This window comes from Corvus kubaryi, unplaced genomic scaffold, assembly GCF_017639235.1.
Source record: "Corvus kubaryi isolate FWS band 111438036 unplaced genomic scaffold, C.kubaryi_AGA036_p1.0 split3-73, whole genome shotgun sequence".
NCBI classification, from domain to species: Eukaryota; Metazoa; Chordata; class Aves; order Passeriformes; family Corvidae; genus Corvus; species Corvus kubaryi.
The window spans coordinates 25,230,663-25,256,094 of NW_024582091.1; the positions used below are offsets into that span (position 1 = coordinate 25,230,663).

The 25,432-nt window shown below is 44.1% G+C and overlaps 1 protein-coding gene across 3 annotated transcripts in view; it reads left to right on the forward strand.

The window, feature by feature from the left end:
• FOXO3 (forkhead box O3) overlaps positions 1-25,432 on the forward strand; it is a 90,006-nt gene that overhangs the window by 46,960 nt on the left and 17,614 nt on the right. The window lies entirely within an intron of this gene.

Here is a 25,432-nt window from a genome sequence, read left to right on the forward strand (position 1 = left end):
CATCACAGTACTGAAAAACCTAAATATGCCCTCTTGCAGCCTTTAATTATGTGATAAAAACCATGTCCAATTTAAAACCTGTTCTTTTACCAGAGAGGGTGACCTGAGAATGGCATTCTCTTGTGAAGAAACAGGACTTCACGCTTTGCTGTTAATGGCCTCCTTCTTTGTTCTTTACTGTATTTTTTTCATTTCTCTGGTGATTGTAATTGCACTAAATACATTTGATAATGCAGAAGTGACCTATTTTGTGCACAGTTCAGCTGATTCTGCAGTTGCCTGTAGGGTTTCCTAGCAATGTTCTTCAGCTGCTCCTTGGCTTACAAAAGCCTGATAAGTTAGGCATGGCCAGCACAACATACTTGAGGGAAGGAACGTTCCAGGTAACGGAGGAGGATGAGCCATACAGGTGTGAACGCATTGGACCGCATGTTAATAAGGCAAGCTGGAGGAACAGATTGGGATGACTAGAATTGATGTCACTAAACATATTAAACTGTTGGAGGCCCTTTGTACAAGTTTGTTAAAAGCCAGTGGCATGGCCAAACATTGTTCCCCTGTAGGCTCAGCAGTTAATGTATGGTACCTCTGGCATCTGTGGTACCTACTGAACTATAAAAAAAATAGATGAGCTGGGACCCATTACCATAAACACTGTCTGCAGCACTAACCCTGGTAACAGATTGTTCTGTGCCTCATTAAAAAGGAGATAGCGCTGTCAGAGGAGTCGGGGCTTCATTTTGCTGTGTTTGCTACATAATCACTTAATTTTGCTTAATAGTGCATTGCATCGCAGATGTGCAAAAGGGCAGAGCTACTTCTTTTTCTGCATAAAACCTCCACTCTGGTGCAGCTGCAATTTTAACAGAGTGTGTTACAGCCAGTGAGCTGACCTTAGTCACTGTCCCTGCCTTACCCTGTCCTGGGTTCTCCCAACAGCCCTCTGGACAAGTGGCGTGCTTGTACAAGTTCAAGGTACAAGTTCCTCAGATGAGAAGTTAGACACAGATGTGTATGAGAGTGGTCATTCAATGTCTGCTGTGCTTGTGCCTTTTTTTTTTTTTTTTTAAATCTTACATAAGGCACTGTCAAGGACTTCCACACATTTCATTGGAAAGTACTTAGTGCCTGTCTTTCATCTCAACATTACTTAGAATGTGAAAGTTAGCATTACTGATTTCCAATGCAGTGAATCCAGATGTGCCTATCGTAACGTGGATCTCTACATTTTACTTTCCTTTGAGTGCAGCTTTTGGGCAGACAATTAACAAGTCAAATACAGTAAGACAAAATATGTGGAGAAGCCAAGTTTAGACCACTGTTTAGGGACAATTATTAAACATTACAATTCAAGGTTTTAGAAGATCAGTGTATTACACAGTAATACAGCATATCCAGCAATTAGTGCTAATTGTATACTGCTTAAATTTATAGTGAAACTGGGTGCGTGTAAATTGTTTTCTTCAGATGAAAATTAAAGTATTCCAAATATGTAAGTATATTCTGTACTCACATATCCCAGTCTGAGAATATTATAAAGATATAAGTATAACTGAGTTTATAAACTCTCTAGTGTGGTGTGAACATCTTGATTAAAAAAAAAAACCTGCAAAAAGTAATACTAGATGTCTGAAGGGCCCTTGTTTAGAAGAATAGGTAGACATGTAATTAAGTTCATCTGCCTTCAGAAAAGCAGGCAAGCACCTACTTAAATCTAAATGAGCTTAAGTTGTGTTTACTTCAAGAAATACTTAAGTATGTCTGTAGTTAATCATCCACATAAAAGATTTTCCCCCATAAAGACTTGCATGCACACAAAAGGAGAAAGGTGTTTCAAAACCTAGGTATGATTATAGGTGTAAGCAATGGGTTTGATTTTCGAAGAACCTGAAGGAAGTAAGCGCATGAGTATAATGGAAATTCTGTGAGACTGTCTTGGGTCCCTCTAAAAGCCGTGGCCTCTTCTAGATGCTGACAACTGAGGGAAGTGCTGGCCCTTACAAAGTGATTTTACATTAGCCCACCCAACACCTTGCTGGATGTTTCCCCCCAGATGCTCAGTGTGAGAATGGAACCTTCTGCGTGTGATTTTCCCAGTATTGCCAAGTGTGCGTTGCTTTGAATATTTTTGAACTGAAAATCCACATCAAAATGCCAGTGTGTTTACAAACTTCACTATTTATCACCCAGGGAGGCTTGCAGAAGATAAAGGGCAGGGTGGAAGGGATGACTCTTCAATTGCAGTGCTATGAAGTGACAAGCAGAAGAGCCCTTTGGAAGCTAGCAGGGCCGGGTGAGAACTTTAATTCATAGATGCCTGACTTGGCTCCCTACCTTAGTCCAGGCATCCTATATAGGAAAATTTGATCTAAATGTTGAATTGTGCTCTTTCTCTGTTTTTGAAAGATGAACCAAAACTTTTTAAAAAACTACTTGAATTTGCAGTGCTTGGTTGATTTCATCTGAAGCCATGGCTGTAAATTCCTAAGGTGCTCTCATGTTCACTGAGGCACAATGCAGAGCACAGGGAGGAGTGAAGAAGAATGAAAAAGAGACAAGAGAACTCTGGGAGCCCTGTTTGGAGCAGTGCCCCCCAACATGAGCCTGCACTCACATCGTGGTGGTGAAGCTGTGTGTAGGCAGGCAGCTCCCTAGACAGAGGAGCTGCTGTGGGTGGAAAACTATACACTCATGCAACCACCTAATGATCTCCAGAAAATCCACAGGGACAGTCCAGGGGCAGTCCTGGGCGCAGGTCTGCGTTTGTTTCACAGCTGTAGCCATGGAGTTGCCATGCTGCTCTAAACAGATGCGTTGGGACATGAAGGTAAATGCCTTTCAAGAAAAGGAGGAAGGTTTGGGGTTGACTGGGGTTAGCTCTTAGGATAGTAGGCTGGAAGTCTTGTTGGTGCACTGTGCCTGGCAAGGCCAGCTCTTATGATTGAGCCGTGTGGCCCATGGGTTCCATGGCCATGGGCAGGCAGTGGTGCATGCTATTTTCAGATTGCAGGTTGCTCAAATCAAATGGTCTTGCATAATGGGGCCTACAGAATCTCTGGGATGCTATTTTATTTTATTTTATTTTTTTATTAAAAATGACTGGCAGCAATATGCCCTTCTGAAGCTGGCATACTTCTCCATTAGCTCTTCCACTTGCATGTAGACACATACAGTCAAACTTGTGCAGCAGCCTGTCACATGCAATTTGTATTCTTTGTTTGAGGAGCAGCCTATAGACAAAACTTGTTTGCTTCTCCCTTTGTGGCATTAAGCTATTACTGAGGGGATTTTGGAGGTGCCGATGGGTTAGGCACCTGATTTCTGCTGACTTGAGTAGGAATCAAGGCATGTGCTACTGCCTCTGGTGACTGAAAATCTCCCCACAGGTCTTGGCTCCCTGAAAGCTTCTTCGTTTTGTTTAGAAAAGGATGAATAAGTCTTAAAATAAGGAGTGCGTGCTCTTTGGGGTTGAAGGCATTGTCTTGTTAAAGCTTTTAGGATTGTACCTTTCCTTTTTTTTTTTTTTTTAAATTTCTTTTAATAGCTGCTTGTTTTCTGAGGTGCAGCTTTGGCTTTGCCAGTATTGACGGGGAGATTAATGGTGAGGATCCCAGTTGGTGCTGGGCAGCTGTTTCTGTACCCGCTGCCTGGGGTGCTGGGGCAGGAACAGTAGGTTCTGCCTGCTTTGCTCCCTCACAACACCTTCAAAGTTAATCTGCTTTTAGGCTTGTTTGCACTCCCTTCTTGAACAATGGATGCTGTGTGCATTGTTTGCTTTTCAGGCTTTTAGTCAAGCAGAAAGGCAACTTTTGCACTTACTTTGTGCCAAAAGCGATGGAAATATTTTCCCCGTGTTCATAATTGGACTCAGTAATGAGCTTAACTGTTTAGTAACTGCTGTAAAATAAGCTCAGGGAAAGAGTTTAAAAATTATCGTAGCTTAGGCATGCACTGAAATGTACTTCTGCCTTACTGGGAGGTGGACAGGTGTTCTGTAGGAAAGGGCAGTATGAAGGCTCTTTCACTGGGATTGCTAATGACAGGACACAATTGCCTCACCACTGCCTTATTAGCTCAGTATTACAAACATCTTTCATGGAGTCTCCATCAATAGCATTGCCAGCTTTCAATATGTGGCAGGAGAAGCACGGTCACCATTAAGGCCTTGACTCACAGAGCTGTGGGGCAAAGCTCGCACCATCTGCAGGCCGGGCAGGCAGCCATGCCATGCCAGTGGAGGAGGCTCACCCTGGAGCGAAGGCAGGCAGCGTTGGTCCCACAACCCTGAGGGCTGTGTCGGGGATAGACAGCTTCATCTTGTGGATAAGGCAGGGGACATAGCCTGATCCTGTGGGTGGGGCTTAGAGCCAGAGGCTGACAAAGGAGCATACTGGATGAGTTTATATCTTAGCCATGCACCTTGCTGGATGGTGGCACCCTTTTGGGAAGTGCTGGTGAACCTCCCATCCTGACAGTCCTGGGCTACACCTGTGGGGTGCTGTCTCCCCCCTCCAGGCTGGCTTTTCATGCCCTCTGGGCACAACTGATGCTGCTGGACCGGGGTCTTCCCTCAGCCTGTCCTCTTTTGGAAACACTGGCACAGTGCTTCCTTTCCCTTCTATCCCGCTAGACAGACAAGTTTCAGCATCCCCCTCTCCTGCTGCAGCAGCCTGGGGAATGAGTCCTTCAGGGGACTGGAGTACCACCAGGGTGGTGGGTGCACAGCCTGAGCCCTGGCCCCTTGGGCAGCCCCCTGACATGGCGTGAGCATGGTCAGGTGACTCTGTTGTGGCTTGAACACTCACTCACATCCCCTTGGGTCTGGGCTCTAATCCTGGCTTGAAATTTTATATTGACAGAGTTAATTCCTGACTGCTTCAGACTGCAGAAACTGGTCTCTGATAAGGCTGTGTTTAATAAGGATATTTGTGGTAAAGAGCTTTGTTGGCTAGACAGAGCTTTACCTTGCTGAGCTCTGCTCTGGCAGATGAGAAAGAGAAGGTCCCCTCCCAGCACACTCCCTCCTTGCAGCTTGGCAGTGTGGTGGAGTAGGAGACGTGGTGGGAGTTGGGGGGTGATACGTCTTTCTTCCAGCCAAGAAAATAGCCACAAAATATCTTTACACAGTTGGCTGCAAGCAGCACACAGAGCCAGAGTAAATGTACTGCTGCAATAAGCCTAAACTCTTAAGTAAATGCCAAAAATAAAGCAGCCTGCCTTACTTTTTCCACCTTACATAGCAGTTTCCAACCACATCAAGTGAAAAGTCTAGGTGGGTGTATAGTGTTTATCATCACTGAGTAATACACATTGCATTAGCTGGGACGTTTGTTTTGTACCTGACTACTGGTTTTAAAATAGTTTCAGTGAAGGCAGGAAAGATTATTTAAGTTTATATTGCCACCTAAGAAATAGGAGTGTGTTCCTGATTTGGGGAGGAAAGCTGGGAACGTAAGGAATACTTTGGTTTTTTTTCCTTTCTCCTTCCACTACAACTGTAAGTGGGTTGAAAGGCAGACTGTGGAAGTGCAGTATCCAGCAGTGCAGTCTTACTTTCTGTAAGATTGTGTCACAATGGTTTCTGGGCCTGCATTCATCTGCAGCAATGGCATCCTCCCATATTTGAAAGTTGTTTACATAGGTGGTAGCAAAATTTTATGTCCAGAGCAATGAAAAATTGTAAACAGTTTCACATCCAAGACTATAAGATCACTGGTACATGGCCAGAGATGGATTGAGGAGGTCCATGAAAGTAAGGTGAGAGGCACATTTCAAGTCTAGCCTTTCTTTTACAGCCTCTGAAAGTCAGAAATATACCAATCACAGCCCCAGAGGATATGTGAGACCTAGCGTAAGCGGAATGCTGGTGCATCTGGAGGTGCTGCACAAAGAAAACCTTGTTACCTTGCGGTGCCTTAGCCTTTGATGCATTCATTTCAGTCACAGGATGTTCAAGTTTAGCCAGGAGTTGGCAGCCAGATGGACTGCGAGGCAGTTCACAGAGTGACTCAGTCTAGGCGAGCATGAAGACTCATTCACATAAAGGTAACCTATTACAGTATTTTCATAGAATTTTTTTTTCCCTGGGTTTTCATGTTTTTGTGGTAGTGCTTGGGTTTTGTTCATGGTAGTTTTCCAGTTGATCACTACTTCCTGCCTTCTCTCCTACTTGGTCATGCCTCCACCTCAGCGGAGCAGAGATAGAGGGCTTTTGTTTGCCTGATCCAATGCCTGGCTGTTGTTGGTGACCAGGCGGTCTTGCCTTTTCCAGGAGCTGTCAGGCAAAAGTATGGTCAGTGTAAAAATTGTGACGGCATCCCTGTATTTCCTGCCCACCTCCCCACTCCTTTGTTGTCCGTGTTGGCACCATGGAGGATGGAGAAGCACCTGAGATGTGTGATTTAAGGCACTCATCCTGCTGCTCATTGCTTGGTGCGATCCTGTTTCTGCAGTCAGACAAACTCTTTAGGAAAACTGTTTCACTTGACCTTTCTTTCTAGAAAGCTGTGGTCTTGAGGCTGTGTCACATGGTGGTGATGGTGTTTTTTTCCTAAATGAGGAAGGTAGGAAAAGCACTGTATTTATTTTTGCCAGCTTTTCTCAAGAGGGAGCTGAACAGGAAAGTTTCTCGTCTGAGTCAGGGTAGATGGATTTCTCTGGATTGAGATTTATCAGTTTCTTATTTTGTAATTTGATGCCTGCTAAATTGCTGTGGAAGCACCAGAGTGAGGAGCTAGTGATCTTTTTTAGAAGTAAAAGAAATGTAAAAAATGAAGGATTAAATGGTTTATTCTCTGAGGCTGAAATTACAGATATTAAGTGCTTTGTCTGTTTTGTTGTTAGACAAACCTTTATTGTTTGTTACAAGTCATTTATTTGAGGAGGGCAAGAAGAAAGTCTGTAGCACTTTTTTGTTGGTAGAGATGAATTATCATGTTGTTTCTAGTACTAATTCCTTTTCCCATACCTTTCTGCCTGCCTGCCTTCCCCCTCATTTGGGGCATAAGTGTTTGCCTCCAGTCACCTTAATAAAAACACCATGGTCTTGAGATAAATTTCTGCTTTTTCATATGCTATTATTATGATTTGGTTTATTTCTCTGGGTATGCAAAGATGAGAACAGCTTGCACAGAGCTTGTAAACCTAGCAATGAAAAGGGAGAAACTCAAAGAAAAAATATCTTCAGGAAGAGAGAAGAGGAGAAAATCATTATGGTCCAGGCTTCAGATGCCTCTGTGCCTCACATGAGCAGCAGGACAGTTTTGATCTTGGGGGCTCTGAAAGAAGCCTTGGGTTGTCAGGATGCCTCAGGATCCTCAACTCCCAGCTTGGACATCCAGTATGCCTAAAGATGGGCAGTGGGGCTTGTCCCTCTCTTCCTTGCCCTCTATCCCCAGCATGGCATGCATCTCCAGCTGGGGATGGAGAGGATGTGTGCCCCAGTACTGGGATGGTTGCTTCAGGGATGCATGTAGTTAGTTTAATATCAAAGTAGTTTTAAAAGCAACCAGGCAGGCAAGACAGCAGCTGCTGGTAAAATAACTTTGGGAAGGTGCCTCGAGAGGGATTAAGATACAATGCCAAAGCTATTAACTGGGAGGATGCTACCTCCTCAGCTTCAGGTTTTTTTGCCAGTGTTAAGGAGGAACAGATCAAAGGAACTGCCAAGAGTTAAAAACTCTTCAGGCAGAAAGTAGGCCATTGTTCGAGAGCCACTCACCAGGATCAGACACCTGGCTGTAAGTTTGCAGGAATCTCAGCTTCTCAGCAGCTCCTGGAACATGTATTGGCACAGGACCGAGCTAGGAGAGACAAATATCCTCTTTTGAGTCCGTTTTAGAAAATATTACGCTGCCTACCTTCTGTTAGTAGTAAACCGTATTTTGATTTGAGAAAACTGTTTCATAGGGCCACTGGCATCAGCAGCCAACGGGACTTGAGGTCCCTGAGTGCTGCTCCTCAGAGCTGTGGTCACTGAGCCTCAGTGGGTATTTTTGGAGAGGGAGAAAGGATGCAGCCACACTGGGGAGCGTGTTTGTTGCAGCTTGATGCTCTGTTGTACACTTTTTGTTCACTGGAAGGCTGGTCAGACTGCCCAGGAAAGTGGTGGAATCACCACCCCTGGAAGCCTTAAAAAAAAACGTGTGGATGTGGCACTTAGGGACATGGTTTAGTGCTGAACACACTGGCTTTAGGTTAGTGGTTGGACTTGATGATCTTAGGCCTTTTCCAGCCTTAAGGATTCTGTGATTCTATGACCCCTGCATACGCCAGGGGAAGCAGTAAATCCTTGCTGGCCCTTGAGAAGGAGGGTGCAATGAGGCTTGGGCAGGTAAGGTCAGGCACCTCCCAGCCCTCCAGCAGCAGTGCTACATCTTTTGTCCAAGGTGTTATGGCCACAGGTACCTGCACAGCCTTCAACTTAAGGCATGTAGCTCCAGGGAGCCTGAGCTTTTGCAGTCTCCTTTCAAGTCTCTCCTGCCTTCTGTGAGGGTTTTAAATATCTGCTTTTCCGGTGAACAACAGTCTCAGTCTTTGCCCTTGTGCTTCCTCTCCTATCCCACTCCAAAAAAAAAAAGAGTTACTTGGCCTCACTGGCAGACAGTCTCTCATAAATCCCTATGGGCCTGATGGTTCATCATTTATTGCCCACTTTACCCCACCAAATATTTTCACATTACTCCTGTTACTTGCTGGTCTGATTTTGCTATCCATTTTCCCATTCTGACCCAAATATTTATCTAAGGCCTTTCACACATATAAAAATTTTCAATTTAGATGCATCAGTGTTGAAGAAGTCCATATCCTCTGCTTTGGGTATGGTTTGTCCCTCTTGGCTTTGACTTCTCCCTAATAGAAATCTGTGTTGCAGAGGAATCTGTGGCTATTGGGTTGCCTCTTGCCTCTGCTCTCTTACTTGAAGCAATAGCCTCTGAATTTAGGAGGCTTAAACTGTGTCCTTTCCTGGATCTCTCCTGCCACGTGTCATTTCTTGTATGCGAAGTTGTCTATTTGGCTAAGTGGTGGCAGTCTCTGGCTTTTGCTATCTCTGCAGACACATATGGTCCTGCTGATAGAGTCGTGTGTGTCTGCCTCAGATTTGTGGGCGACAGTGGCATGTGTGGAAAGAAATGGGTGGAGTTGGCCTCACTGTGCGGCGTGCAAGGCTCTGCAAAATCCCTATCTGTGGGAATTGCTAGTCAGCTCTTATCAGTCACGTCCCAATGCAGTGAGTTGTAGAAATCAAATTAGCAGACAAGTCAATTGCTTACATCAGTCAGAAGTTTTGCAGTGGGGATGATGTGATAGCCCAGGGCCCCTCACTGGGTTGCCTTCCTGGGTTTGATTACAGGGGCTCTGACAGAGTGAAAACCTGACAGTGCAGTTTCGTTTCTGTTCTGCTTTTTGGTGTTCCTTCTTTCTTGCTCAGAACACTTTTTCTCATTGTCATTTGGGGCAAGCAGAGTAGAGACTCTGTCCTTGCTATAAAAGTGAAAAAGCTCTGCCCTGTTATTTTATAAAACAAGTTGTGACATACCACACGGTTCCTCACATCGCTCAGTAGCTCATTAGTCTGTCACTGTCCAACCATACTTACTGACAAGCTAAAAAACAGAAGACTGTACAACAGCCATTAAAATTCATATAGGATATCAAATATTCAATGTAAGGGATGTAAAAAGAAGCAGCTTGCTGTAAATACTAATACCTGTAGTTGCATAAACATAATGAAGAAGTGCTGTGCACCACCACGCAGTGGACTGCTGCTGACGATTCCACAACTGCCTGGGAATCCCTGTAGTTATTTATTTCCAGAGAGCTGCTACCACTTCAGGGGAATGTCTCCTTCAGAAGCTCCAGCCTGTCATGTGAGCCTCTTCTCCTAAACAAACACTGTGGCTAGCTTGAAATTGGAGGCAAGATCAATTACTTTCAAGCTCTCAGTGTCATGGAGTAATGAGACATGATGTTATTCATTTCTTGTGTCCAGGGCAAAAGCAATGAACCTCAGGCTTAACATTTTGGAGAGCTTTTATTTTATTTTTTCCTGTACTGCTTTCTCTGGGGTGTTAACATCATATGTCATGATATCCTCTAGTAATTCTTAACTTTCTTTGAAACTGCAAATGCTTATATCAGCAAAATGGGACTGAACTTCCCAAGCACGAGCAACAGGCAAGCTTTTAGATTTTAAGGGCAGGACTTCTGAGTAAAAGCATCACAGCTCCCATCAGATATTTCAACAACAAATCCCAAATTCAATTTCAGCTTCATCCCACCTTTTGGAAGAATATTTAGCCTTAAATGCAGAAACTTAAGGCAATGAAGAATCCACCCACACTTCAAGCATGTTTTTCAGAAGGTTAATTACCTTCGCTGTTAATATGTACATGCTATTCCTGCTGTGGTTTTGGGTTCCAGATACTTGGGCCTTGTTAAGGCTTTATCTGCTATTAATATAGTCCCCAGCTTCCTCTACCCAAATCTGTAATAAGTCAGTTTTCAAGGCTGTAGCAATTCTAAAAATAGTTTATTGGAATCCAATTGAATCCAAGGGAAGCAAGGTGATAATCAAATGATGTCACCATCATGTCTTGCACTGCATCTCGCTGCCTGCCAAAACTAGCAACTGTTGCTATGTACCCAGGGGAAGGTGATACTCCCAGCCTTTTCTTGGTACTGGAAAGCTCTCCTTTCCAATGTGTGTCAGGCCTATGGGAGCTGCTGACGTCTGTTCCAGGCTTTTCATTTTAGCCTTATGTGTTGGGATAGTCATGGAGAAACACAGATTGTGTCCTGTAGGATGCTTGGAATTTTTCCTGTTCCTGAAGAAGACCATTTCTATAAACCACTGCAAATCTGGAGGACTGATGTGATTTGGCCCATTAAGGGCCTGTATTGCAGTGCTTGGGTTGTGGGGTGGAAACCTTGCTGCAGCATGTGTGGTAATGTCCAAAAATCCATCTAGCAGGACAACAGCATGACACCATGACATTTCCCAGACAGTTTACTTCTTTTTCTCAGTAGCTCTCCTGAAAACTTGGCTCATGGGCCTCATCCCCCAGCTTTTCTCTAGGTACTTCCCAAAGTTAAAAATACCTCACCAGAAGAGCAGAGGTCATTGTCGTTTGACACATGGGGCTCTGGAAGTTCTTTGATAACAAACCCAATCCTGTTGTCAGCAGTAGGAACGTGATGTAGCAGGTTTCTTCTCTCTCCAGTAAGGATCAGCCTGAACTGGGGGATTCCATGTAGCAGATGACATTCAGCACATCACAGGGACTGGTTGTCAACAAGACTAGAGTTTTGGATGTTTTTTCTTATGGTCTTCTAGCAAAATGTGCTGTTGGGGTGTCCCAGATCTGCTGTTGAGAAGACTTCTTACTGGCAGTGTGTGCTCAAGAAAGGGTAGGTGCTCCTTCTGATGAGCGTGTGGTGACTGTTAATACTCAAAGGATTTCCACTCTGGTGACGTTACCTCCTTCCCACTGGCGCCGCTCCTCTGCGAGGCAGAGTCCCAGGTTTGCAAAGACCTCTCCAACACACCCAGTGTCACACTGACCTGGTCCTCTTTTGGTCCAGGCTTGCCCTTACTCCCCTGTATTGGCCTTGTAGTTTGTGTGGAGTCCCCAAATGTTGTGCCATCTTCTGGCTCTGCCAGCTAGCCCCTTCCCCAGTGGGAGGGGAGCTGCAGAGGCAAGGCCTCTCCATGCCTGCTTGTGTCCCCAGATGACTTCCACGCACGTGGGACTCAGGGTGGAAACCTGGGAGTGGAACAAGTCAAATGTTCTTAAGACTCCATCGGGTTAGTGCCAGTGCAGTCACTCCCTGCCCTGTCTGCATTTAAAACGGATTGCTTACAGTTTTTGTCTTCATTTTGCTATAGTTGTTATCTAAACATGCAAGCTCTGCCTCTGTGGTTTTGGGCAGCAGAAGGCGGCTGAATCTCAGGCAGCCTGAGGTACAATCTTGGACTTCATTTTTTATTTCAAACATGCATGGCTGCAAATAGCATTGTGCTGAGTTCCAGCATTGTCCTAATTCTGTGGAGGGAGTGGGGGACAGAGAGGGGCACAGCAGAAGAAAGCACTCTGTGTTCACTGGCTGGTGTACCAGAAAGATGGGGTAGGGTTGAAGCACCGAGGCATTTTATGGCATTAAAATTCCCAGGGACAGTTTCCCAAGCATGTACACTGTCCCAATATATAGCAGCAATCTGGAGCTAATTGACATGTAAGTGCCACAGGAGAGTAAAGTTATTGGAAGTTACTAAAGTTATTTTGTCTTTCACCAAGTGAAAAAAAACCAAAGTTATCTAGGTGGAAAAAGGAGTGGAGGAAAAATCCAGCAGACTACCAAAATGTGACTCGTTCAGACTAGCTTGTGAAACTATCTTGAGGTCATCTATCCTGAAAGCCTTTGAAATTTGAAGACTGTGGACTCTTGTCTTTTGGCACTCAGCCGATTCCTTCTCCTCCTCCTAGCAGATTCTGCCTAACAGTTGCCCTTTTTTTTCCATTTTTAAATACCCTGAATCACAGAGTTTGCTCATTTTCTTCATTCAGATCTAAGGCCTTAAGGACTGTGTCGAAGTAATGAAGAGGACAGCATGTACTGGTTGTTGGAGCCAAGGGAGAGGGGGTGTGGTCAGAGGGAAGAGATGGCCCTGCTTCCAGGCTTTGGTCCTAATCCTGCAAACTTTTTCTCATGTGAAGAGTCTTACAGAGGTCAGCCAGACATTTTGCATGAACAGCGACTTATTTGCTATTTGGCATTATGCTCAAATTATGCTTAAAATAGTCATAAAAACATGGTCAGAGTTTGTGATAAGGCGTGGATGGGGTGCTTTAAGCCAACTCAACAGGGAGTCTCTGAAGACATGCATGGGATTAATTAAATAGAAATTTTGTGTGTTTGGCAAGCGTGGCTAGGTTTGGCTAAAGTCTAGGACTCAGAGAAAGTGTCTCCCTAAAAAGAATATATAAATGCAGTGCCACCAGTGTCCAACGTGCACTCCCTGGCATTGCCCTCAAGGAGGAAGGTTAGTCCAAGCGCACATAATCTTGCCAGGAATTATCTGCCCAGGTGGCCCAGTTCCCTGCATTCCAGTATCTTGTGCACTCTCGTGTTTGGCTATCAGATCAGGAGGCAGCGTTCCGAACCACCTCGTGATCATGTTGCATTTGTGATTACATTGTTGGCTCTTGCAGTGGGAACCATTTGTTGGGGCCTGAAGGCGCAAAGCAGCTCCCCTGGTGCAGCCCTGATCCAGGGCTATTGCTGACAAACATGACCTTGAATAAACAAGCAAAAATGTCACCCTGTTGTGCTCTAATACCTTATGACTATATACAGGGTCTCCTAATACAGAAGGCTTTGTCAGGTACCTGGAGTTGATTTCCTGGAGAATCAGCTTCAGTCCTTACTTTTCTGCTGGACAGATATTTTTTAGTGTATGCATGTATTTTTTAGATACTTCACTAAAATGTAACTTACTAAAATGCAACCTGTGACATGGAGTCCAAAGTGCCCAACACTTCTGTGGTGTTGGAAAAAAGATGCTCCTCTGTACATAGAGCTTTAAGGTTTCTTGCCATCCTGACTTTAATTACTTTTGACACCTTTGTTTAAGGGCAGTGGGGTGGGGACACAGCTCTTCAGTGTGAGTTAAACAAGAGGAGCCCAAGTGCTGCCTGCTCCAGCTCATGCAGGCAGAGTGCCATGGGGGCAACAGCTGACGAAGATGGCAGCTGCTGCAGATGCAGTAAGAGACAAGTAGCCAGCTGCTTCCTCCTGCCACCTTCCCCCTGTGTTGACAGCACAGCTGTTTGTCCTGCCGAATTCGTGTGGCTATCACAACCTGTCTCCCTGAAGACTCAGAGTATGGTGAAAGGCTGGGCTGCCTCCCAGCCTCTTCCTCCTTATTTATGTGTCACAGGTGGAAAAAACCTAGATGGAGATAGGCTGTTCAGGGTCATCCTGTTGTAGTTATGATGATGACAACAATTCACAGCTGAAGCATTTGATTTGTTAACCTTAAAAAAAGATGCCATTAAATACTGTATTTAGCTCCTCAGGGGAAGTAGCCTAGTTTCTTTTTCATTTTCCTTTCCTCATCCCTGTTTTAGTATTAGTGACTCAGCTGTCACTCTCCTGCAGAAGGTCTGCTGGTGTTACAGCTGTGATTGGATGGCACCAAAAACCCATTTCTGCTGAAAATAATTAATATGGTACATTTTCACCTCAAAAAAGAGCCTGTTACAAAACTACTAGAAGGTTTTCATTAACTTTTGCAAGCTTTGAAACTTGCCTGTAAACAAAATTGGAAATTTCTGTATGTCTCCTCCTGTTTAGCCTTGTCAACAAGGCAAAGTCTGGCAAAGGCTGGTGCATATCTACCCTACACAATGAGGGAATTCATGTTCAAACACACAAAGTAGTTCACATGCATTTAGATGCATGCAAAAAAAGCCCTTGCAGGTGAGAATCTCACTTTGCAACAGGCACATGAGCAGATCCTCATGAACAGAATTAGTTTCCACTAGCTCTGAAAAAAGTCAAACTGGAGACAAGTGTGGACTCTTCCATCTCATTATTTTTTTCATTTCCCCTTTTCTAACCTTAACCAGAAAGTAGCCTGCTTCATTTCTTTTTTTCTAGATATATCATCTTCTCTAAACTTCAATCATGGGGGTGGGTATGGGAAAACTGAAGAAGGAAATGAAAAGCACATAGCTAGTTAGCCCATTTTATATTTTGCATGTCATCTCATATAGCAAAAGTATTAGCAGACCTGTCATAATGTATGTACATCTCAGGGTGCTTGGTGTAGTGGGTCCTTTCTCTTTCTGAAGGAGGGAAAATATCCCCCATAAGGATTTGCCATTGCTCGCTCTTTTTTTTGTTTCTCTAAGAAGCAGAAAGTTATCTGAGAGAGAATGTATCTGGAGGAATTGTGGGGCTATCTGAGTCCATACAGCTACTGCAACCCCAAAACACATAGATTTTGATTCAGCAAGTAAAAACTTTGAATTTTCCATAGTGTAGGATGGTGTCTGTGAAGTCGCCTTGAGGCCTGTCCTAAACGGCAGGGAAGACAAGGCTGGCTTGTGCTAGAAAATAAAACCAAAACAAGTTTCTTGATTTTATTTTCTGGAGTGTCTTCATTGAGTTAGTGCTTCTTTGTCTGCCTGTTGAGGCTGTAAACTTTCAGATGCAAGTGTCTTCTACTGGTGTAGTCCTTCCCACACTTGGAGCTCAACCAGACTGCATCCTACAGGGTAGATAATTCTTGTCAGAGTACCTGCTGACGACTCTTGCTGTTGACACAGTCAAGGTCCTAAAACCCATTGCCCTGTGGCTCCACAGCTGCTTCTGAAAAAGGCATGTATGGAGCAATACAAGGACCCCATCATGGCCTGAGTGCTGGCCTCAGGAGGGGATTACTCATGTGTGCAGGCTCAAATCCAGACCATGAAAAGGCTCTTCCACTCATCATTCTGCTATTCAGGCTCTGGTGTTGGGGTGGGGCTTGAACAAAGCATCAGGTGCTGAAGCATTTTGATACAGTCTAGCTTTAGGCTCAACATTCAGCACTTGTGATTATGATTGTATTGATGACCATGGTCTTATTTTCTCCATTTAGGTAAACAGCTTTAAAGAAACAAAAGATGACTTTCATACTTGTGCATTTACCTGGACTGTGAAGTTTCTGGGATGGTGCTGCTTCCAGTTACATGTGAAACAGGAATAGCCTGCTTGCTGTAGCAAAGGGCTGAGTCATTGGCATTGTAATAGGTATCATATTCCCTTTTGTCAGCTCCTGGGGTATATTTTGCCCCTGCAGTAAACAAAAAATAAATTTAAAAAATCCAGTAGAACCAGTAACATGCAAGTTGTCTGAGTGAGGTGAGGTGAGGTTCAATGAAAACTAAAACAACTCATAAGTGGGGTTAAGTGAGGCTAGGATGAATGCAGAGAGGTAGAGTTTGGTTTGAGTGTGGAGGAGTTCTCTGAAGCTGCCATACCCTGGGATGCACTGGGAGTGACCATCCCAAAACCTTCCTGCAAGAGGATGAGATCTACCCCCACCAGCAGAGAGGGTCAGGTGCTCTCAGACGAGAATGGGAGGACAGGCTGGTGGGCTTGTTTCGTGGAGGTGCCCATTTCTCCCCATGACTCCCAAGGGTGGCTGGTGTCACTAGCTCCAGGTCTGACCTGGAGCTTCCCAGATTTTAAGTCTGCAGAAGAGCTTTTTCCATAGGGAGGGAAAAAAGAATCAAATGCTGTCACCTTGGAGATTACATCCAGGGCATCACAGCATGGAAACTAAAGCCACGTGCCCTGGTAGTGAGTTTTTGGGCAGGCCTGGTTTTGGGACTGAGTGCCCTGATGCAGAGCATGAGTGGAAGTCAGATCAAAGAATGGGCTAGGGACAGACTTCTGAAACAAACCCACCTTGCTACTGTTCTTGTAGAAATGGTGTGGAGATGGATATTTTCGTCCTCCCATGTCATCTGGCATGGCATGAGCTTTGTTTGTGTATACAGAACGCAAGCCTGTATGATTCTTGAAATATACTCCTAAGTGCACTGTTTAAAATATGTTCCCCAGTGCAGAGGGAAAGTACAGGAATCTATGTAACCAAGAGGCCAGGGAGGACCCATGTGTTATTCTCAGGACGAAAACAGAATGCTCATCAGAATACGTCAAAAGGAAAACCGATCACTTTCTGCTTTCAAAAGGCATTAATATTTTACAGTAATGCCATTACGTTTTGAAGAGTGCTCAGGTATTTATTGGTAGCTATCCAGTCCAGAGTTGTGAAGGAGGAGATACCTGTTTTTCAAGTTGTTCTGTTCACTTACCCTCATCTCCTAACTCACCCTTGGCCACACCAGTGCTGCAGTAACTCAGTATCTGGGGTTGCAGTTGCGTTTTCCCACACCAGCTGCCCTTTGTGAGGCTCCCAAGGGTTTTTTACCTTTAAAAGTCAGCAGGTCAGACCCACTGAGAGCCACACTTAGGTGCATCCCCGGCTTCCCCCAGAGCTCAGGTCTGTGGAGCAGGACCATTCCCTTTGCCACCTCAGCTGCCAACTGAAGCACATTGTATTTTAAAATGCTGTTGTTTTTTTTTAAGATCAGATTATATCTTCTGGTTCAATAATAAAGAAATTATGTGCTTAAAATAGCCCAGAGAGGGGTCCTGTTTCAGATTAGTTGACATAGCAGAAATGCTGGGGGCTGGTTTGGAGGTTGCTTGTAGTATTGCTCACAAGAAGGTCTCGGGTGCCTGTGCTGGCTTTTGAAGGTCTTGCTCAGGCCTGATCAAAGTCAGGTGACACTGTATCAGATCTATTCCTCTCATCAGTCACATGTTTGCTGTAACTGTCACCAGATTCACAATTTAGTGTGTGCAGCTCAACACTTCCAATTAATCCAGGCCGGGTGTATCATTTCAGAGTTAGCATGTCGCAGGGCCGTGGGCAGGGCAGCCTTGAGCTTGGGTTCCAGGAGCCCTGGAACGCTCTCTCCACGCACACGGATTTTACTCTTTCCCTGCTACTATGTGGTGAGAGTTATTGCTGGTTTAGTTGCATTTCATAGGCTTAGAAAGTGTTAAATAAAATCAACACATGACCGCAAAAGATTTCAAAAAATAAAGATTTATAATAGGTGATTCAGCAGTGAGAGGCTTTTGTGATCTTCCATGGGAAGCTACTATTTTTAGTGAATTATTATAAGCAGTAGCATCACTCACATTTATTTTTAAAGGCATGAAAGAACGCCCATACGTGTGTCTAAATAGTCAATGTATAGTAACAGCCATATGCTGAGAATGAGCAAAAATAAAATTGAGCACTCTGGCTTCCACAATGCTGCGTGAGAGTTGTGCTGGGATCTTTGCATCTAAGAAATAAAAAACAGAGGCTTTTTTTTTTTTCCTAGATCTTCTTTCTAGCAATACTAACCCAAAGCCTTCATGGTGAAAGTCTGCCTTGCAGTAAAATTGCATTGTTTTCATTGAGGTCTAACTGGGTGACCACTGAGGTTTGGGAGGACTCTTCCAGTAGCTTCAGCAGCTGGTGGATTGGAGCTGTGCTGACAGGAGTAGCTGTTTTTGTGGGAGTTACTGTTATGTACAGTGTTCAGGTTCATTAGTTGTGTGTGCCTGCACTTCTCTTGGGGCTCTGTGGCATGGAGGAGAAACGCAGCAATGGTGTACTGAAGGAGCTCCACAAATAAAGCATGGTGTTATTTCTAAAGTTCCTACAGTGAAAATGTTTCAAATGCTGGGGCTTGCCATTGAGAAACAAGAGGAAAAAAGAAAGATGTTAATCTGCTGGTGATACTACTCCTGAACAGAAATTACAACTGTTTTGATCTGGCTCTGCAGAGACCCAGCCATGTGTGTCCACTGCAGCCTTTTTGTATGCAACTCCTTGGGTTTAAGTTCGGTAAGGGGCAACATCTCCCATTTTCCCGCTGACTCTGTTCATGTCCCAGTCAAGCCTACAATGAGTTGCCTTGGGATTTCACCTTACAACAGCAATGCCTCAAAGTAAATTCTTGCTCTTAATTAAGTTAAATCCTTTTATTTAAATCAGCTGTGGTTTTGAGTTTTGGGCAGCCACAATATGAAGCGGGTGGAAGGGACTGGGAAAGGTGCCTCTTGACAAGGTGCCCTAGCGACCTCTCAGTGATGGTGCCTGCCTCCTGATTCCCAAATCCTATTCTAATGTGGAAAAGCATTGCCACAGCATGCAGATGATAACATTTGATTTTTTAGGGGACTTCTATAGCAAAGGGTGCTGAGGTACCTGGCTCCTGACACTGGGAGGGGTGACTGGAGAGCCTGACCTTCTTGCTCCTCAGCTGCATTAAAGTATCAGCACTTTCCTTGCACTCTGCTTTCCGTCTCCCAACACCCGGTGTAAACGACAGCCAGCATGCTCTACTCACAGCAAAACAAATGTTATTTATTAGAGTCCTCATGTGGTCAGAGCGTGTCTGACTGTAAAATAACTGGAGATTTCTCTGCTAACTGGAAGCGTGGTGCTCTGAGGCAATTTCCAGGCAGTGTATATTTTCAGCTAAGTTTTATTTACGTCAGTGTAGTAATTTGCAATATCACTGTTTGCAAAGAGTGAGGCAGTGGTTGTTTTAACTAGAATTATTTTTTTTACATTTATTACTATTTTTTTTTTTTTTTTTGGAAAAACTTTTTATGACTCAATTCCCATAGGTCCATGCTTTGAGATGCTTTCCTTTTCAAAGACTATGGCATAAACCCCCTTGGTGGGCGGGTCGCTCGCCACCTGCCCTCATGGCCAGTGCAGCTGGGGAAGCGTGGTGTGCGTGTCAGGGAGAGTTTGTTTTCCCTGTGCTGATCACTTTCTCCTGTCGTAATTTGGCATGGCGCAGTGCCGTGTGTGCAGGACGGAGGCAGATCCATGTACTGCTCTCCTATCCAAGCCAGCACATTTCAGGAGATAAACCTTTGCTGGACTTACTGTTCTCCCAAGGAGCTTAAATCCCTCAAGGCTCTACTCTTCTGGCGTGGGGGACAATGGGCAGAGGTGCAGGCGGAGCTAATCACAGCAGAGGCCTCTTCTAGTGTTCCCCTACCACCAAGGTCAGAAAACTCCTTTGAAGAGAGGATGAGGAGAGGAAACCACAGAGCTGCCTTTCAGATGCTGAGCTGACTTTCTTAAATTTGTGGGATATTTTTTTTCCCTTTTCCTGCTGGAGAGCATGCTTGGGTAGGGCTGAGCCTGTGTCACCCCACATACCCAGGAGTGTGAGGATGGTGGCCTTTGCCAGCTGGGTGTGAAGGGGTGTACCCTGTAGGACTCCGGTGTGCTCTGACTGCCTCGTTCTGGTGAACAACTGGTGGGATTTTTGGGAGCTGCCTTGGGAACATGCAGATGATACCAAACATCAGGCATCAAAACCATTTTGGGTGTCAGAAAATACTTCTTTTTCTGTGTGTAATTTTCTTAATGCTTTTTTTGTCCCTGCAGCTTTCATAATTTAGGGAAAACATAACAATCTGGAGCACATAGTGTCTGGTTTAATATGGAAAAAGAGGTATATCAGGACAACATGGCTGGATAGATATTGTGGGAGAACTCTCTTTATGTTTTAGTTCTTGCTTTTTCTGTATCTGCAGAGCACCCTCACTACTTTGTTAAATTATGTACATTTTTCTGGTTTGCAAAAACTCATGGGAAAGAGGAAAAATTCTGAGACCTCTCTGGATTTGGAATTTCAGAATTCTTTGAGAAGGGTAACACTTCAGCCTTATGGGGCTAGGCAAAAAGGGACGGTATGGAACCAATAGATTGGTACTTCCTAAAGATCAGCTTGCCTGGGCTTGCAAAGCCCTCTCACCAGGAATTCCCTCATACATGCACAGAACTGGCACCTTTAATTATTTATAAGTTTGAAGCCACTGCATCTGTTTTCTTGTTTAGTTGCAACTGAATCTCCTTGGGGACTTTAAAGCAAACAAAATGTAAAACATCTGAAATGTAAAATGCGATTGTCCCACTCTGCTCTGCACTGGTGCAGCATCCCCTTTGGTCCTGTGTGCAGTTTTGGGCATCACAGTATAAAAAAGACGTTGAGCTATTAGAGAGGGTCCAAAAGAGGGCCACAAGGATGGTGAAGGGCCTTGAGGGGAAGCCATATGAGGAGCAGCTGAGGGCACTTGGTCTGTTCAGCCTGGAGAAGAGGAGACTGAGGGGAGACCTCCTTGCAGTCTCAGTTTCCTCATGAAGGGAAGAGGAGGAAAGGGTATTGATATCTTCTCTGTGGTGACCAGTGACAGGACCCAAGAGAATGGCATGAAGCTGTGGCAGAGGAGGGTTAGGCTGGATATCAGGAAAAGGTTCTTCACTCAGAGGGTGGTTGAGCTCCCCAGGGAAGTGGTCACAGCATCACTTGTCTGAGTTCAAGTTCAAGAGCTCTCAGGCACATGGTGTGACTCTTGGGTGTCCTGTGCAGGGCTGGGTGTTGGACTTGATGATTCTGATGATTCCCTTCCAACTCAGCATATGCTGTGATTCTATGATTCTGTGAAAACTGAGTTGAAGCAAGTTTTGAGTTACTTCATGAGAAGGCACGGACACTGGTCTGGACAGGTGTCGAATGTGTTGAATTATTCACAGACTCCAGTTTCATCAACCACTAAATGCAAAAAAAAAAGTAGTTTTATTTTGGTTTTCTTAAAGAAATAATTTTTGGTGGACATTGTCTCTAGGGGTGTTCATCCCAAATGAGATTTGTGTGACAACATTTTGAGCAAGATGGCCTAAGCTGAAAACTGAAATTCAAGTGAGCAAGCAGAGCCATAGAGAAGCTGGACTCCCTCTGTTCAGCTGGAGGCTGATAAGCTGGAGTTATTTTCATGGCTTCTTTTCAGTGGTATTAGATCTGATGCCTTTCTCTACTGCATGGCTACCAGACAACTTCCTATGGTGAAGGTAAAACATTATATATGTTAATATAGCATAACATAAAGTGTAATTCTCCCAAGTGAGCATTAGCAGCATTTATGGGTCTGCAGATAGTGTTTGTTTTTCTCCCACCATGTCCTAATATCCCACTTAAACTACTGCTTTTGATTTGTTGCCGTAACTTTAGTTTAGGAGCCCATATCTGAAATAGCAAATTCACTACTCACTACAAAACACTGAAAGAAAAACAGACCAGTGTGTAACTTGGACTCCTCAGCCGGCAGCTGCACCTCATCTTGCTAATCTTTAGGCTTTTTTTTTTTTTTAAAGCAGGGAGTTTTAAGAGTTAAGTTACACAACTCTCATTTTATTTTTAAAGCGAGTGGATTCCTTGTTGCGTTGTCGAGGATGATAAATTGATACCACATGTTGCTTCCAGACAAAAAAGACTCTGTACTGCAGTGGAAGCACTTGCAGCTGGTGTCTGAGTTAGTGGACAGGCTCCACAAGGTAAACACGGCTTGGAAGAGGCTGAAACAGGCATAGGGAGGGGGAATTTTCTCCATTTTAAAGGCTCAGGCATTTGCTGCTGTTGTCTGACCGGGTCTGAGTGTTGAAATAACATGCAGTCCCAGCCTCCTTGGGAGACTCATTCAGTTGTTTGTATCAAATGAGGGATACGGCACTTTGGAAATGTTTGAGCGTCCTCTCTCTCAGCTTGCCTCTTTTCAGACTTATCAAAATAGAGAGAGATTTGTGTAATGAGGACATGGTAGCTGATCTCAGGGGTTTTTCTTGCAAGCAAAATGTAGCTGGATCCCTTGAGGAGTATTAACCGAATAAAACACAGTGCAGTGGATCAACATTTTTTGAAGTGGAGAGCATGGCCCTGAGTTTGGGGAAAGTGCTGTAAGCCCTGGTGTTGCTGCCCTGGCTGTTATGGGCACCCAGCTCACCCCTTCTCCTGGTGCCATCAGCCTAAGCCAAGGTAGGACAGCAGCCCTGCTTGCCTGTGGCACTGCACCATCCTCTGCTCACACCAGTTCTGCCCAATCTCCTGTGTTCCTCTGCCCTGAGTCTTCCTTGTCTCCAGGGACAGTCCCTCCTCCCTGCAGGACCACTTTCAAAGGGAACTTCAACCCAGCTGGTCTGGCCTCAGGGGACTCATGATGGTCTAGATGTTATCTGCAGGAACCTCAGTCTTCTGGCTTTCAGTAGAGCACATGACATTCTCCAAGTCCAGTATAAATAGTAACACTAATAAGTGGAGGAGCTCATCATATTTCTTTTTGGTCCGCTCGAGTACAGTCTGTATGTTGTACCCATCGGTGGTATGTGAGCTGTCTGCAGCCTGGCTAGCATCTATCCCATCTACATATGGTCTCCAGGACAGATGATGGAAGTTCCTTTATGCATCTTTTAAAGTTTCTCATTGCATTTTGGCATGGAAAAATGTGTTAAGTTTCCATCATCATGGCCTAATTCATCTCCCACATAAGTCAAAGACAAATCCCCATTAATTTCATCAGCAGTGGGTTCAAGTGATAAACTGTATTTTCTTTGCTTCCCCACCTCCTTTGTGGTTTGTTGCATGGTCATATATGAGTAACGCATGTGGTTGTGAGCAACAATTGTCCCCATATACTTTCCTATATTTTAAGCAGATGGGAATATTTTTTGACAGCTCAGAAAACAGGTAGAAAATACAGTTGTTTCCATCCAGATTGCTGCCTGGTAGCGCAGTGCAACAGTCTTTACTGATGTGAGTTGTCAATCCTGGTGGCTTCTGTAACAAAACTTGCAGGAGAAAGGATAATAGGATCCAGCCCTAATTTGATTTGGCCAGGCATCCAACAGAAGGAGAAACCAAAAAAACTCAGATACGGTTGCTGAAGAGGTTAGTGGGGGAGGTTACATGAAAGAAGTGGGTTTTAAGGCAGTGTTTGAACAGAGGGTGGAGATGGGGTACACAAAAATAAATTAGCCCATAATTATGCTTAAGAAAATCTTCCTACAGAAGAAAAGCAAAGAAAAACAGAAGCAGGATTATAAGTGGCATAGTGCTTAACGTAAAGGAAAACAAACTGCTTGGATTTTTTATAACCACCAATTTTCAATGCAGAAAGATTATTACATTCTTTTATTATTTGTGTAAAATCGACACTGAGCAAAAAGATATAATAAGAAGAAAATTACACGTGTGCACATACGTATCCACACATGCAGGAGTCCTCATCCTGAAAGGCACCTCAGTCTCACAATTTCACCTTTTAGGATTTTTCATGGGTTTAGGCCAAATAGTTTCATACTATGGATACCATCAGCAGAAATAAGCCCTTTTATGAGAATACTATAGGCTGAAAACTGTTAGCTGCTGGCACTTTGGCTGAGTGTTTTTAGATCTGAAGCTGTGCATGGCACGCTGCATACACCACCTCAGGTGTTTCTCCTCTGTGTTTTCGAAGATGTATTTTTTGTTAGCAAGAGTCACAATGCCATGCATTCTTATACCCAGCCTTTTTATGTGGGGAACAGCATGGTTTGTATGGCTTTTGAAGCCTGGCTTGGTCTTTGCATGGAGAAATCCCGATGCAGATGTTCTCACAAGTGGCTATCCATGGAAGTTACAGGGAATGAGGGTAAGAGCTATCTGCAGAGATGCAATACAAGCTGGAATATCAACAAAGGTTATTTTAAAAAAACCCATCAGTTCTCCAGCCAGTTTTACAGGGAGAAACCTGAGGAAGTAAGGAGTGGTGCCTAGTTATTAGAAGTTAAACTGTTGCCAGACTCAAAATATGGTTAAAATGTCATCAGTTAAACAATATAAAGCTTTTTCCCTCCTTAGACTGAAGAACAATTATGGTGCAACTCAATCCACCATATTTTGATGGCATGATAGTCTCTCAGAAATGGATGTGCTTGTAGCTGAGGCACTGACCCAAACTTGCCTTGAGCATGTCAGCAAAGTCTGATCAGCTGCTTTGTGTAAATTGTTTAAAACATAACAGTTGCTGTTTTGAAGTATGGTCCATATGATTTCTCTTTTCATTAAGTGATAATCACAACCACGTCTGCTGTCTGCGTGCGAGAACTTCAGGCATGTTTTCCATTTCACAATCTGACAAAAACCACAATGCTCAACAGTGGGGAAAGAAAGGCATTTTGTACTGAAAAGAATTGTTTTTAAAAAAGCTGGGCTGTACTTCTTTATATGTATCTCAGTTTATTTATGTCAAGCATCCATTTATCCTAAGGATGCAAATGTTGAGGTGCTGATGAATGATTTGTTGATTGATTCATTCTTTGCCCATTTAAATCTGGAGTTTCTTCAGTGTTTTGTAAACGAAGGACACTTGTTCTGAATGGTTTGATTGTGTTATGGTCTTACTATGTGTTTTTAAAAGATGTTGATAGGACAAATGTGATTTTATTCTTTTCATAGATACGCCTGGTAATTGCCAAAATTTAAGAAGAAAGAACTCTGCAACTCTTTAAACTTAGAGGAATAGCACAAGGGGTTTTCAAAGGAATATGGGATAGTTCCAAAAATCTTCTGACTGCCACACAGGAAAAAAATGTTGGTTTGCCAAACCTGGAAGCATTCACATTAACAAATACTATTTGCTTTTCCTTTCTTTCACCCATATTTTAAGCACAAGATCAGCAGGATGGAGTGGGATTTTCATCTCAGTTATTTTGGTTTAAATCTGGTGCCATTTCTCTGGGGGTACCATGGGCTGGTTTTCTCAGGCTCTTTGTGATTCTGAGGTGATCATCATCGGGTTGAGCCAACATGTATTTTGGGCAGTTCGATGTTGCTGACTGGTGCAAGCAGGTACGATGCAAGAGTAGACTGTGTGCCGGCTCCCCTGAGAGCACTGTATTTCATAGCATCCTGTACAGGACAGAGTATCTGGCTGTGTTCAGCAGCTTTATAGAGCTCTGTGTCCAGCAGCTTACGGGGAC